Genomic DNA, 16785 nt, shown 5'->3' with positions numbered 1-16785 from the left:
TGTCTTGCCTAATTTGTAGATGAGGGATCTGATATCTGTCCTCTGATTAGATTACTTAAAACTGGAACAAGACCCTACGTTGCAATTTAAGGAAAGACTTAATGAGATATTGAACCAGGGAAAAGAGAGAGGAATCATCAACAATAGAGAATATCAATATTTATCCATCAAATTTCCGAGGATACCAATTTTTTACCACTTACCCAAAATCCACAAGCGATTGACAAAACCACCAGGCAGACCAATCATCTCTGGAATTGGATCTCTCACAGCCAATCTCTCCGAGTACGTTGACCAGTTCCTACAAAATTTGGTACCTCAGCTCAAGTCCTACCTAAGAGACTCTACGCAGATTTTAAACATTTTAGCTGATTTTAAATGGACAGAGGGTATGTTTTTAGTCACAGCAGATGTTACCTCACTGTACACGGTGATAGAACACCTACAAGGTTGTGAAGCTACGCAATACTCACTAGCAGTGTATTCAGAATTACCGAACGACCAAATTGACTTCCTAATCCAATGCATCGCATTCATCCTCACCCACAATTATTTTTGGTGCAATGACCAATTCTACCTCCAGTTAGAAGGCACTGCCATGGGGACACGATTTGCGCCAAGCTACGCGAACCTCTTCATGGGCAAATGGGAGGAAGAATTTATATGGAACAACTGCCCTTTTGGCGCAAATCTGTCCCTATGGCGGAGGTATATAGATGACTGTTTTTTTATTTGGAAGGGGGACCTGGATTCTCTGGACTCATTTAAGAACTACCTCAACAACAACCCGTATAATTTGGAATTTACATTTAACCACTCCCAACAACAGATTGAATTTTTAGATCTAAACATCTATATTGAAGAAGAAAACATACACACCAAAACTTTTAAAAAATCCGTAGACTGTAACAGTTTTATTCCTTTTAACAGTCACCATAAACACACCTGGTTGAAAAATATCCCACATAACCAGTTCAGGAGAATCAGAAAAAACTGTTCCAAACTAGAAATATGTGAAGAACAAATGGAGGAAATGGAACAGAGATTTTTGGTTAAAGGATACCCTACAACATTACTGACAGAGGCCAAAAAGACAGCTTTAACAACTCCAAGAGAAAACACTTTAAGAAACAAGAACAAGACTACAGACACACAACATCTGGCACCTGCCTTTATAACCAAATTCAACCATCAATCTCGTACGATAGAGAAGATTCTAAACAGACATTGGGACATACTGAGGAGTGATCCTACACTCACCGACATCCTTGATCCCAAACCACGAATCATCTTTACAAAGGCACCAAACCTACAACTTATGCTAGCACCCACTTTAAAATCCTCTCATGATGCCCATGACAAAACAGAAACTAGAGGCTTCAAAAGATGCACCAAATGCATAGCATGCAAGAACAATCCCTCCTTAGAATTAGAGATGACCAAATTCAAATCCACCACGAACTTGGAAGAACACAACCTACAAACCAACATGAGCTGTGACACAGTAGGAGTCATCTATCTCATTACATGCCCCTGTCCTAAACAATATGTGGGACGAACAAAAAGATCCCTGAAAACTAGAATATCGGAACATATACGCAATATTAAGAGAGGTCTACAGACACACAACCTCTCCAAACACTTCCAAGAATTCCATAGAGGAGATCCCACAAGCCTAAGATTCTTACCCATTGAAAAAGTAAATGTACACTGGAGGGGTGGGGATATGGAGAGAAATCTCGACCAAACCGAGGCCAAGTGGATATTCAACTTAGAGACCCTAGCACCCAAAGGCTTGAATATAGACTATGAACTGAATGCCTTTCTATAGATATGGGTCTCCCGACACAGAGATGGCGGACTTTTAACCTCAATCCTTTTACTTCCCCTTTTACCTATTTTTTAACTATTTTTTATCATCTACCTCCCCACTTATCTAAAGGATGCAGATGGAACTGCACATTTACACTCATATATATATTCTTAGAAGTACACATCTATCTGTGTATACATATATCTACATTTTTATATATTTATTTATTTATCTATCTATTTATTTACTCATTTCATTTATTCATCTATTTTGTACTTCAGCTATCTATTTTTACTTAATTATTAATATTTAACTTTTGGCACTCACACACAGCACAGTTACTAGTTATACATTTCTCCTTTCTCCTTTTTCTTTTCTCAACATTAGACCCTCCAGCATTAGCTGAGCACTTACCAATGCACTATCTCCTTAATTAAGCACGACCTCGATGGGATACCATATTGATATTATATAACATATATTGTGATTTCACTTTACAACTAATCTATTCTTCATCTATATCTAGATGCATTAAAACAAAATGTATATCACATCTCCAGTTACATATATATATACTGGAGTTTCTCCTATTTTTCCTATTTTTCCTATTTTTCCTATTTTTCTTATTTTTCATTTCAAGCCCTAACTGTATGTTACAATTAGCAATAGAATGTAACGATTGCGCACTTTCGACACTAACATACAAACCCAATTTGACACAGTCCACTACTAATCCCATAGCTCTGTCTGAACAACTGAATACAGTCATAACTGTGCACTATCACTTTTGATACTAGAACTGTATCAGATTTCATATAGTCCATATACTTATCTAGTGCACTCTGTTTCCACACGAGTATATCCCTTTAGGATATCACAGCAATTATTCATCTATCCGTTTATCTATCTGTTTATCTATCTATTTATGTATCATCCATTATGCATTGTCTATTATTCATTCTATGTGAATTCTATACCACGATTATGTAACCCTTTCTAATTTTGGGGTTCAATTATATACAGTTTATTATTATTATTATTATTCACCATACATGGTCCGTTATTAAGATACTTTCTAAATATATATACTCTTTTTAATATTTTTTAACAAATCTCCGATGCTTTTTTATATATGCTTTTTTATATATGTATTTTTATTGTATTACATTTTTTACCATACTTTCTTCCAATGCACTTCAAATGCACTCTTAATATACTTCCGATGTTTCTGATACCCTTTATGATATTTCCAATGTTTTCCACTATTTGTGTTTATTAGCTGCACATAAAAGTCGAAATAATTGTGTACACCATAAACATATGTTTAAAATTCATGTTTAAAATTCACGTTTAAAATTCAGATTTTAACAGTATGTTTAATAAGCATTAGTTGAAATGCAAAGTTATAATTGGTAAAGCACAATGACAATCAATGTAATCAACACCAATTAGAACTATATAAAAATCATGGTGTACTGAAGAATCCTCATCACGTCTCTGAGGAAGTGGGGCTGACACCCACGAAACGCGTTAGACCACAAGGAAACAAGCAGGGTACGGACGCAGATCATAAATCCAGCTGTAGTATTCTTCCATCCAACGGAGAGTGTTCCGAGATCTGGGGGACCCGCCGGCCAACAGCGTGCATCATCCAGAGTGAGGTCTGGGACGCACGCCAACCTCACAAACAGCCGGCAGAGAGAGCAACATACTATCCATATCCATCCTAATCGGTCCTCACTATGAAAACGGAACAACCTACACAGATGTGCTGGTAACAATCTTGTAATACGTCCCTGACTTATATTTATTCATTTTTATGCAGTTTTTATATATTTTTATTTCACCACTTTGAATGCCCTGATATAGGCGCCTTTTTTCTAATAAATTTTGAAGTATTTTTAAACTTTATCTGGAATTCATTGGACTTTATTGAACTATATCAATTTTATGAAACACAGTCATTTATATTTTTACCTTATAATATATATATATATCTGTACTTCAAAGTACATCATTTGATATATACTCTATTCATTCAAGGATCATAAATTTAAAGATACAGACACCCTATATATATATTTTTGTGCCACCTCGCATCAGTGTTACACTGATTTCTCACATCATAGGAAACAGTCTCCTATACTTGAAGGTGATTTTAATTTTAATTTTCTGCTTGCTAGAAGTATTTGGCGTATACCTAATTTTTATCCTGTTCGTAACAGATTTAAAGGTATACACACCATATATACAAATTTTATGTTTTTTCATCCTGAATTTTAACAAAGCCTTTTTTAAGTGAACTAGCTCCTGGATCCATGACACGGGATTTACAGTGTTAATCACAATACCTCTTTGACACCCTGAAACACGCGGGACTGGGACCACACATGATGAGGTGGATAGAAGCTCTATACCATGCACCGACAGCCCACGTACTTGTCAACGGGGCACTGACCACCGAACTCACAATACACAATGGCACCAGACAGGGATGCCCCTTATCCCCCCTATTGTTCGTCCTAGCCATGGAGCCATTCCTGACACACATCAGACAAAACAGAGACATCACAGGAATCACAACAGGCGAGGTCCACCACAAAGTGGCCTCCTTCGCTGACGACCTGCTGTTCTTCGTCACCAACCCGGATATATCACTACCCAACATCCAACTCGCCTTTAAAGAGTTTGGAGAGATCTCCAACCTAAAAATAAACTACTCTAAATCCCATATCCTGAACGTCAGCGTGCCAAGCAGGCACGCTGGCCCTCTATGCCAGAGTTTCCCGTTCCAATGGGCTGACCAAAAGATCAGATACCTGGGAACCTGGCTAACCAGAGAAAGCAAGGACCTTTTCCAAGCAAACGTTGCCACCACACTCTCTACCTTCCAAAAAGACATGAGGGACTGGGCACACCCACACATATCGTGGCTTGGGAGGATCCAGGTCATAAAGATGAACTTCCTCCCGCGACTACTATACTTATTCCAAACCATCCCTATCAAACTCCCATGGGCGTTCTTCGCCTCACTTAGAACAGCCACTATCAAATACATCTGGGACGGAAGACCCCCCAGGATGAAAGCCAACACACACATGAAATCCAAAGACAAGGGGGGTCTGGCATTGCCAGACTTTCGCCTGTACTACACAGCCACACATCTCCTAAGGGTGATGGAGTGGACGAAGAGCGGGGACCATAAACTATGGAAAGTGGCAGAAGAGTCAGAGGCAACCATGCCGCTAGCAGCCATACCCTGGGGCCAGAAAGACCCGGAAATAGAGTCATGTCCCCGTACACCAAACACACCTTGGACGTATGTCGCAGAGCGTTGAAGACGCACGGCTTAGCACCCTACCCCTCCCCCTTAACACCACTGATACACAACACTGACTTCACACCGGGCCTCGACCCAAAGGCATTTCAGGAAATCCTCCCGACCCCGATCCCGAGACTGCACCACATAACCACCAACGGCAAGTGTAAACCAATGACGGACATGCTCGGTGACACAACACCCACATTCCTACACAGATTTAAACACGCACAACTCTCCACCTTCGTGCACACCCTACCACAGGGAACCGCACTCACCAGAGACTGCACGACATTCGAGACACTAAGGAACAACCCAGACCCACTACCACACGGAATCTCCTTCTTATACATGATGCTGCAGACAGAGACCCCCACTGATAAACCCCTCTTTATGGGAAAATGGGAAACAGCACTGAATAGAACGTTCACCGAAGAAGAGTGGGAGCAGATATGCTACCTCACCCACCACTGCTCGGTGCACAGCAAGACCCAAGAGACGGCCTTTCAAAAATTCTGACGAAATGGTACCACACCCCACACCACCTCCACAACATTGACCCACAACACACCAACTTATGCTGGAGGTGCGAGAGGGAAATGGGAACCGCGTTACACATTTGGTGGGAATGCGAGGTAATCAGACCATACTGGGAGGGAATACACAGAATACTGGGGATATTCTCAGATGCACCCCCCCCCCCCCCCCCTGGAACCGGTGGCAATGCTTCTCCACCACACCACAGTACCTAGATCTAAATGTAAGAAATCCATGACGATTTACTGAACATAGCCAAACAGGTACTCCCCCAATACTGGAAACAAAAGACAGCACCCCCGCTAGGCACATGGTTCGCTCAGATGGAAGAACTCAGGGCAATAGAAGACCTGATCATGACAGCCACAGCCTCGCCCCAGACTTACGCAGAGACTTGGACACTGTGGCTACTCGAGACCGCCAAAGATGCTTTCATAGAGAGGATTAAGGGCAGCGATACTATAAGACCCCGACCCCCCCTTCCCAACACTTCCTGAGACCGTGACTGACATGGGACTAGCGGGCCCACTATCGCACCACCTTGACGCTCCAATGCGCAACTAAAAACACCACTAACGAGTAAAATGATATGCACCATCTCAAACCTTTGCATAAACCCACCACGGTAGAGACACCTTGACACACCTTACTCCACCTATTGAAGCAGACATACACTGCAATTTGATAGGACATGCACAGTTAATAGCACACAAACAGGAATGCAACACACAATTAAGCAACCCACCACTCCACACACGGATATAGAAGTAATGTGGAACACAACCACAAAAACGAGCCGAAACTAACCTAAACACAACGCATGGGACATATACACTAATAAATGCTCAGGTAATTTAAGGGACCTGCGCGTCCGACAACATTGCGGGCCTGCGAGCCCAACCACGCATATGACCAATTGAATCCAACAAATTGTAAAATGCTTAAGTATGGAGACACGCGAGTCTCAAGGTCAACTAATACACTGGAGAATGCACTGCTGTGGGCCTGCGAGCCCGATAACACCTATGACTACCGGAATACATTGATAACATACACTGGTTTATGCGGAGACCTGCGAGTCTCAATACTACCTAAACTACGAAAAACAAAAATAAAGATTATATTTACAAAAAATAAATAAATGGATAATCCAAGCACCAAAACATCTTTAGCTAAAGTAACTGATTTTAGTGTATAGATTGTGACCCTGCAGTCTCACCACTCACTTCTCTCCCATTTAGAAGTTAAAGGACCACTTTAGGCACCCAGACCACTTCAGCTTAATAAAGTGGTCTGGGTGCCAGGTCCATCTAGGATTAACCCTGCCTGCTGTAAACATAGCAGTTTCAGAGAAACTGCTATGTTTACATATGGGTTAATCCAGCCTCTAGTGGCTGTCTCATTGACAGCCGCTAGAGGCGCTTCTCACTGTGATTTTCACAGTGAGAAGACGCCAGCGTCCATAGGAAAACATTAAGAATGCTTTCCTATGGACTGGCTGAAGGCGCGCGCAGCTCTTGCCGCGCATGCGCGTTCAGACGATGACGACCGAATGAGGAGGAGAGTCCCCAATGCTGAGGGAGCCCGGCGCTGATGAATGGTGAGTGTTTAACCCCCTTCCTCCCGGCTGGAGTGGGACCCTGAGGGTGGGGGCACCCTCAGGGCACTATAGTGCCAGGAAAATGAGTTTGTTTTCCTGGCACTATAGTGGCCCTTTAAATAACTATGTCAATGCAGCTCTGGTCACAACACCCCTCAATTTTTTTTTAGCTTCCATTTTACACAATGTGTTTAATTTAGAACTGCTTACCTTCTGCTCTGTTAATTGCCTGATAGAGTCTACAGCAGCCCCCTGTGAGTTAAATATCACTGCAGAATACAATAACTTCTAAAGCAAACACATTGTGCTGTAGAAATGGAGGGGGAAAAAATCATGAAGACTGCATGAGTCACAGTCAGATGAGGTATGGCTAGGGCTGCAGAAACAAAGTGATTCAGCTCCCGAATGGTATAACATTGAGCAATGAGTCTGCATAGGCAAGATTTGTACACAAAAACAGCACCATAAAGCTAATTTTGTTTTGGTGTTTACACCATCTCTTTAACATCTGTATTATTACATTCATGGCTTTTTTTCTAGCATATAACCAAGGCAGACTTATCAAATTTGTATACAATCATTTCTGCATATCTCCCAAGTGTTCCTCTCTAAGAGTGCCAGTCCCTATTTTGGGACAAATCCCTCTGTGGTTTTTTTTTTGTATCCCAATATTCCTCTTTTCTAGTAGCTCCATATTGTTTGTGTGTCTGAGTGTATAACAGAGCTCCACAACAATAATACTCCCATTAATGTTTTTTTAGACTACAATAAATGTGTTTAGAAACCAGTCTGTGTAAATAAGATACAATGTTCTTGTTCAAAATTACATTTTAGTTCCAGAAATTGTTACTAGTAAGTCACCTAAAATTTCTCAGAACTGCTTTGACCCTGGTCACACCCCCACTCACATCCCTAAAATGAAAGTGTCCCGGTATGTCCATTTGAAACGTAGGGAAGTATGTCATAAAGTAGCAAATGTTCCCAAGTGTCCACTCTCATGGGTAACAGGAAGAGGATTTTAGTCAAAATCTCTAAAGCGACAGAAAGGGAATTCCTTATTATGTGTTTATATTTCCTTCTGAATTCCACAGCCATGTTACAGTGCAACCTCCCATCCCATGTGCATTATTTTAAGGGTTAATCAATGTGTAGAGGTGCATTACAAACCTCTCCAGTAAAGTGTGCGGAGCCTGCACGCTTAATTTTTCAGTTGTTCCAGAGCTTCAGTTAATTCCATTGAACTCCAGTTATTTAGCTGTGCATTGTCAGGAAAAGTAATCACCCAAACCATAAAATAGCTACACAGGACAAGGAAACTAGTCAGATAGGTAGGCCTTAGAGTGGCTTAAAGGGACACTATAGTCACCTGAACAACTTTAGCTTAATGAAGCCGTTTTGGTGTATAGAACATGCCCCTGCAGCCTCACTGCTCAATCCTCTGCCATTTAGGAGTTAAATCCCTTTGTTTATGAACCCTAGTCACACCTCCCTGCATGTGACTTGCACAGCCTTCCATAAACACTTCCTGTAAAGAGAGCCCTATTTAGGCTTTCTTTATTGCAAGTTCTGTTTAATTAAGATTGTCTTATCCCCTGCTATCTTAATAGCTTGCTAGACCTTGCAAGAGCCTCCTGTATGTGATTAAAGTTCAATTTAGAGATTGAGATACAATTATTTAAGGTAAATTACATCTGTTTGAAAGTTTTTTTTTTCATGCAGGCTCTGTCAGTCAATCATAGCCAGGGGAGGTGTGGCTAGGGCTGCATAAAACAGAAACAAAGTGATTTAACTCCTAAATGATAGTGAATTGAGCAGTGAAATTGCAGGGGAATGGTCTATACACTAAAACTGCTTTATTTAGCCAAATTAATTTAGGTGACTATAGTGTTCCTTTAATGTACAAAGTACAGCAATATCAAGATACGAGCCAAATGCCAAGGATTCTGAAAATATAAGAAAGAAAAAAAAAAAAAAACGATCAATAAACCAGGAATCAAGTATATAAAAAGCTTGCTCTTTCTAGAATGGAAAACTCAACAGGGCAAGGATGGGAACAAGAAGGGGTTTATATATGCACAGAAATCCTCCATTTGGTGAGCATCTTAACTGTACCATTGGAATGTATGCACGCAATCTTGCCAATTAAGTCATCATGCTAGAAGCATCTGATGTGTGAACAGCATGCATGTCATAAAAGAAGGCTGGACCGCATTGTTCTGCATCCAGACAAGGATATCCAGGAGACAATGGGCATGTTAAGATGGCATCCAGTCGGAAGAATGACAGCGGGATATGTGACATGCACATATAACAAATCCTGCAGAATCTACAACAAGCATCCAAACTGTCCTGATTTCAGGGTCCTACCCTGTCAGCCTCTATTTAGGGTCCTATCCTTGCATTTTGATTTAGTTTCCAAGTGTCCTGCTTTTAGGATTACATAAATCTGTCCCCAAGAAGCGTAGAGTAAGTGCACCAATAGACACGCTCATGCTCCACTCGGGGAAATAGGACCACGTAGAGAGCACTGTTACAGTCTTAGTGGACTGGCTTATTTAATTAGAAGTGGACTGCCTCCTTTCAAGGGGAGTCTGCCTCTTTTTGGAGGGTACAAGGGACACAATTGACATCTGTGTTTCCTGGCAGCATCCCACTTTATGGGATGCAGATGATGGGTGGGTATGTTACAATCATGGTGGATTGAATGAGTTCTCTAATATGCCAATTGCTCTAAAACATTTTAAGAGCACGTTTAGAAATGGATCTATCTGTACTTACTGCATATAGGCATATACTCAAATTCAGATATTGCTTGCCATCAGTGTCCTTACAAATACCTATAAAAATGGCTCTTTGAAATATTGCAAGATAATGGATACTGTATACTGTCTAAAGCTTTTTATTCTTCCAAAATGTCTGTACAATATAAGCAGAATTTGAATTAGTCTGAACTACAAGCTATATACACCTTTGCTGCTGTATCATATATTATGCCATAACAATGCATCCCATGTTTCAAATGTATATTGTTAATATTTTTTCAAACCTAAAAATGCTTGTCCATGAAGGGGTTAATAAATTATACAAGCTAATGTATCCATGCAGTTTGATGTGCAACACTCATTCATCCTCTTCTTCTTCTGAATTTATACAATTTTTGTTTTCCCACATTTGCTTCCAGCTCTATGTAACCTGCTGCTATCCATCCAGCTTAGTTTTTAAATCTAATAGTTCTATTCTCTGCACCCACTGATCTCTTATAACTACTCACACTGTTCTTTCAAATTCTAATTTCTATCTGAACTATAATTTGACAATGAGTTCAGAATCCACATTCCAAAATCTTGGACACGTTGATAAGTGAGTACCATTTAGCTTTGTTTTTAACATGTTTGCTTGCATTTTTATATTATAATAAACTGCTATAGTTAATACAGTTTGAGTTCCAGGTATGCATTGTCTTTCAAGGGACACTATAGGCACCCAGACCACTTCAGCTCATTGAAGGTTAAGGTTCTTTAATCCTGCAGTGGTAATTATTGCAGTTTTATTAACCCCTTAAGGACCAAACTTCTGGAATAAAATGGAATCATGACATGTCACACATGTCATGTGTCCTTATGGGGTTAAACTGCAATAATTACCTGCCAGGGTTAAAAGGATCCTGTAGTGCCAGGAAAACAAAGACGTTTTCAGGCACTATAGGGTAAATAGGTCCCCCTCCCTCCTGCCCACCCTCCAGTGGTGCTGAAGGGGTTAAAGTCCCTTTAGTCACTTATCTGAATCCAGCGCCGATGTCCCTCGGGGCTGGGTCAAGCTCTGCCCACGCTCCTCCCCCGCCATCGTCACACAGTGGGGGAGACCTAATGCGAATGCATGGCAATGGTCGCGCGCACATTAGACCTCCCCACAGGAAAGCATTATTCATTGCTTTCCTATGGGGACAAAGCTGACGCTGGAGGTCCGTGAGGACATCCAGCATCAGATAACGGACCAAAAGTCTGTTTGGATTCCAGAAGCCCTCTAGTGGCTGTCTGTTAGATAGCCACAGAGGGCAGACGTAGAGCTGCAATGTAAATGTTTTACATTGCCGCACTAAGTGCAAAAGGTTCACAGCACCCAGACAGCTTCAATTAGCTGAAATGGTTTGCGTGCCTACAGTGTCCCTTTAACTCCACCTCTAGTCTACCAGACAGGCACTAGAGGGACTTCCAGCGTTGCCCAAAAACCTATACAATACTATACAGCGTATACAATGCTTTCCTATGGGGGGGTGGGGGAGGGGGAAGTCCTAATGAGGGCACGGAGGTGGAGCCTAACCAGCACTGAGGGACATCTGCACTGGAATCAGGCAAGTGTCAGAAGGGGTTTTAATCTATTCTGCCCCCCAAGATGGCCTAGTACTGGATCATCCATAATGCTCCCCCTCCACAGAGTACTGTCACCCCAAGTGTCAAAGCTATATAGCATTCAAGCTGCAATATGCACCCAATGGTCACTCATACACATAGGAATAAAAACTAAAAGAGTGTGAGAAATTAAGACATTTTGTTATTCTGTTTTGCGTGACATTTTAATTGTGAATTCACACATATTTGTGTTCAGCGATGTCTCACGAATACAACACTATCACTCATGTGCTGGTTTGATGTGGTTTTAGAAAGTTGCAGGGTCAAATATAGGGCTTTCCCCTTTTTTGTTTTTACACATTGAAATTTGCCAGGTTTGTTTGCCAGGTTTGAAGAAAAAAAAAAAAATTCAAATGTCCTCTGCAGCAAATCTCCACCAAAAATAATTTAATAAATGTTGCTGGCTCTCTTATTTTCATATAATTAAGCAGAGCACCATTTTCATGCAATATGGGGAAGAAAAAGGATCTCTCTGCTGACGAAAAGAGTGAAATAGTTCAATGCCTTGGACGAGGTATGAAAACATTAGATATTTCACGAAAACGTAAGCGTGATCATCACACTACTAGGAGATTTGTGGCTGATTCAGAGCACAGACGGGTTCGTGCAGATAAAGGCACATTGAGGAAGATTTCTGCCAGATCCATGCATCAGATCAAGAGAGAAGCTGCTAAAATACCATTACATAGCAGCAAACAGATATTTGAAGCTGCTGGTGCCTCTGGAGTCCCACGGACATCAAGGTGTAGAGTCCTCCAGAGTCTTGCAACCTTCTATTCGGCCACCACTAACCAATGCTCACAAGCAGAAACGACTGCATTAGGCAGAAAAATATATGAAGACCAATTTTCAAACAGTCCTGTTCACTGACGAGTGCCGTGCAACCCTGGATGGTCCAAATGGATGGAGCAGTGGATGGTTGGTGGATGGCCACCCTGTTCCAACAAGGCTGCGACGTCAGCAAGGCGGTAGTGGAGTCATGTTTTGGGCCGGAATCATGGGAAGAGAGCTGTTCGTCCCCTTTAGATTCCCAGAAGGTGTAAAGATGACCTCTGCAAAGTATGTGGAGTTTCTGACTGACCACTTTATTCCTTGGTACAGAAGGAAGAACTATGCTTTCCGTAATAAAATCATCTTCATGCATGACAATGCACCATCTCATGCTGCAAAGAATACCTCTGCATCAATGGCTGCTATGGGGATAAAAGGAGAGAAAGTCATGGTGTGGCCTTCATCCTCCCCTGACCACAGTCCTATTGAGAACCTTTGGAACCATTAAGATCAGTGTGGCCTGCAATGATGTCACACTTAAAATCTACAAAACGGGAGATAGTATCATTTCATTTTTTCTTAGCTCGCTCAATGTCTTGTGGGATATGAGCTCCACGTCATGCTAACCTCAATATCATAGACCTGAACGCCTAACCATCAGATACTGATGCAGTCATGACTAAATCCTAGCTGCTCCCTGTTGGGGCAGACAAAGACCCACTTTGCTGCCCAAAACACAAATGGATGCCTTAATATCCAGACTCCACACTTTCTGGGATCTGAAAACAAAGCATGAATAACTAAGGTAGAGGTAAAAGCCCATCAACAACCAACTGTATTCTATTTTTTTGTGTGTTTATATATATATATATATATATATATATATATTAATCACACACACACACACACACACTGAACTTATAAAACGCAGGACTTTTGTTTTTGCCCCCATTTTTCATGAGCTGAACTCAAAGATCTAAGACTTTTTCTATCTACACAAAAGGCCCATTATTCTCAAATATTGTTGACAAATCTGTGTTAGTGAGCACTTCTCCTTTGTGGAGATAATCCAACCACCTCACAGGTGTGGCGTATCAAGATGCTGATTAGACAGCATGATTATTCCAAAGGTGTGCCTTAGGCTGGCCACAATAAAAGGCCACCCTAAAATGTGTAGTTTTACTGTACTTTTATTGTTGTTTTTATTTTTGTGGTTTTTATTACCACATAAAATTGTATAAACGCTAAATGTACAATTGGCAACCGAGCCAAACAATAGGAGGTACACAACGTGTCATTTGTTAACGTGTACTGATATTGAGAAATACAAGCACATCTCCATGGATTGCAGCAGCATTCCTAAGCTATGCCAGAAGAGTGCTCATGTCACCAGGCAAACTTTTTCAAAGAAAAGTGTGTGTTTTATGCAAACCAATATGTGTCCCAAGCACAGCCCTTTACTGGCCAGCCCCTGCCGTGCCCATACTGGACACGGGAAATTATTGACAAGGTGTGTTGTGCTGACTGACCACCCCTGTCACGGTGGCATTTTATATATTCTTAATTACAGGCCAATACTGAACAAGAAGTTTTTTTTTTCTAATTTAACAAAGAAAAAGTTAGATTTTTTATTTTTTTTTGGAAAGCATTCTGTAACACTAATACTAAATGTATTTTTTATTTTAACTGTTTTGATCAAGTGTATGAAAAAAATGCTTTTTTTTTTTATAACTGTCCTAGAGTTTCTCTTGTCCCACATATTGACACTAAACTTACAATTCATCCTTTTTCAGGGAACCTACCTGTTCTTGTTTTTAGATTGATTTCTTATATTTCAAAAGTCAGTTTTGTTTCTTTAACGTCAGTCTATATAGGGGAAAATTAGTTTTTCCTATCTAAAAAAATGTGGGATTTAACAAGTTGATGAAGATCTATTATCATACGTATCGTTTCAAATGGTTTCGAAGCCTTAAAATTGTTCTCATAAAGAGAAACAGTGCTGCACTAGTAAGTCTTACACTATTGATCAAATAATCAGCAAATCAATCTAATTAAACCTTAAGTTATTCACAGAAGTCTATAGTGTATCATTCACAAATTTACATTTGTATTTTTATATCCTTCTTGATTTGTCCTTCTCCTCATTCTTTGTTCTATTATATTGACAATTTGTATCATTAGCACCACAATTATAATAGACAATAAACTCTGACAAAGAATGAGAGTATAGGTTAGAACAGCAGTTCCAAACTGTGTGCCGCGGTGCCCGACGTGCACACAGGGGTGCTGCGGAATGTTTCCCCGGTGCTATGAACAGGGGCCCAGTCGGGTGCCACGGCCCTTTAAGACCGCGACCAGACCCCTGTAATGTCGGCCGGCTGGGAGGAAATGAAAGCCTGTCACTTCCTCGCAGCATCCTGCAGGGAGGCAGCGCGGTAGGAGGCAGCTGCAACGTGAGGAGTGAGGAGCGGAGCATGAAGAGCTCCAGACCTCTCACTCCCACCAGCAGCAGGACTCCAAGCCACCGTCCTGGCACACAAGGTAAGCTGTAAAGAGGGTGGCTGGAGATATTTAAAAAAAATAATAATAAATCACGTGTGTGTATATATATATATATATACATATACATATACATACATACACACACACACAATCCCGCCCACAGGGTCCAACTCCAAATCCCACCCACAGGAATACACACACACAGACACAAACACACACACACTGATACAAAAGGACACAGATACACACAGATACATACACGCATATAGGCATACATACTGAGACATACACACATATACAGACACACAGGCATACATAGTGACAGACAGACACATACTAACATACATACAGACACACATGCATGAGGACATACACACACATACATACATTCCCCCCAGGGCTGCCGGGCCCGTGACAACCGTTATGGTTGTCACCCCCTGATGGCGGCCCTGTATGTCAGTATGAATGAATGTATGACTGTATGTCCTTATGCATGTGTGTCTGTATGTATCTGTCTGTATATGTGTGTATGTCTCAGTATGTGTGTGTCAGTGTGTCAGTATGTATGCCTATATGCGTGTATGTCTGTTTCCAACACTGTTTCCATATGTGTGTCGGTTAGTATATATCTGCGTGTGTGTGTGTGTGTGTGTGTCTGTGCCCTTTTGCATCAGTGTGTGTGTGTTTGTGTCTGTGTGTGTGTATTCCTAAGTGCGGGATTTGAAGGCGGTCCCTGTGGGCGAGCTTGGAGGCGGGCCTCTGGGGGCCCAGACCCTGAGCTGAGTTAGGGGCCCCAAAATTTCTGGTGGCGGCCCTGCATACATAAGTATTCTATGTGAAATGAAAGCCCTATTTCTCCTTAACAAAATGATATATAATACAGGTGAGTTCACTTAATATGAAAGAGGTAAATTATGGTTGAACAGACATAGCACTGCAGGTTTTGTTTTGGTCAGAACTTCGCCTCTGTCCTTAAGGGGTTAAACCATTCTGACACCAAATGTTTGAACAGAAAGAAATTATTTATATGAGACCAGGTTTGTATCCAGACTTAAATGATCAAAAAGGAAGACTAGTCAAAGGGGCAGAATCAAGCAAGTTTAATTTTCAATTCCCTTGGGAATGTGCTAATATTTCACAAGGATGAGGCTGTAACTAAACACATTGATTCGCATGGATTTGATTATGGATTCTCCATATTATGTGGCAGTGAGACTTGACTAACCATGATAAAATGTTCAGGAGGAAGCTACTGGAATAATATATTAGACTTGGTCACAAAGACATTGATTTGTGGACTGGTTTATTGACTCCTGGGAAAGATAATTTGATGTCAGGAGGCAATGGTACCTAGACAAGAACTGCATAAGAAAATGTTTGTTCTCCATAAAAATGCAGTGGTGTCATATTTCCTAACATAGGTTTGCCTTATTTTCACATTGGTGAACATTATAAAATAAAATATAACATATTATAAAGCTCATCAAGAAAACAAAAACAAAACAAAAAACAGTATTTGTTACAGACGATTAATAAATACACTATAATGTTTTATAAAAATTGTTCTATCAGCATAACTATTTGTAGCACAAGGCAACATAATATGAAGTGTTGCCACATTTCTCTATGCAGATAATGTACTGTTTATAATAGCCATATGCATAGTTGCAAACATTTGAAAAAAGTAATGATGACACTTTACATCAGAGTAATTGAGAAAGCAGTCTACATAAGTGTTGGTCATGTCCAGCAGAGCAAAATGCCTCCACCATTATCATATATATCCAACCCAATAAACTGTATAATAATGTAATCTAGTCCCACAACTGCTTAT

General features: G+C 40.8%; 1 protein-coding gene across 2 annotated transcripts in view; it reads right to left on the bottom strand.

The window, feature by feature from the left end:
- Positions 1 to 16785, bottom strand: part of RASGRP2 (RAS guanyl releasing protein 2) — a 172088-nt gene that overhangs the window by 104927 nt on the left and 50376 nt on the right. The gene's annotated exons all lie outside the window — the stretch shown is intronic.

Source organism: Pelobates fuscus, chromosome 12, assembly GCF_036172605.1.
Source record: "Pelobates fuscus isolate aPelFus1 chromosome 12, aPelFus1.pri, whole genome shotgun sequence".
NCBI classification, from domain to species: domain Eukaryota; kingdom Metazoa; phylum Chordata; class Amphibia; order Anura; family Pelobatidae; genus Pelobates; species Pelobates fuscus.
This window is presented reverse-complemented; position numbering and strand designations above follow the sequence as displayed.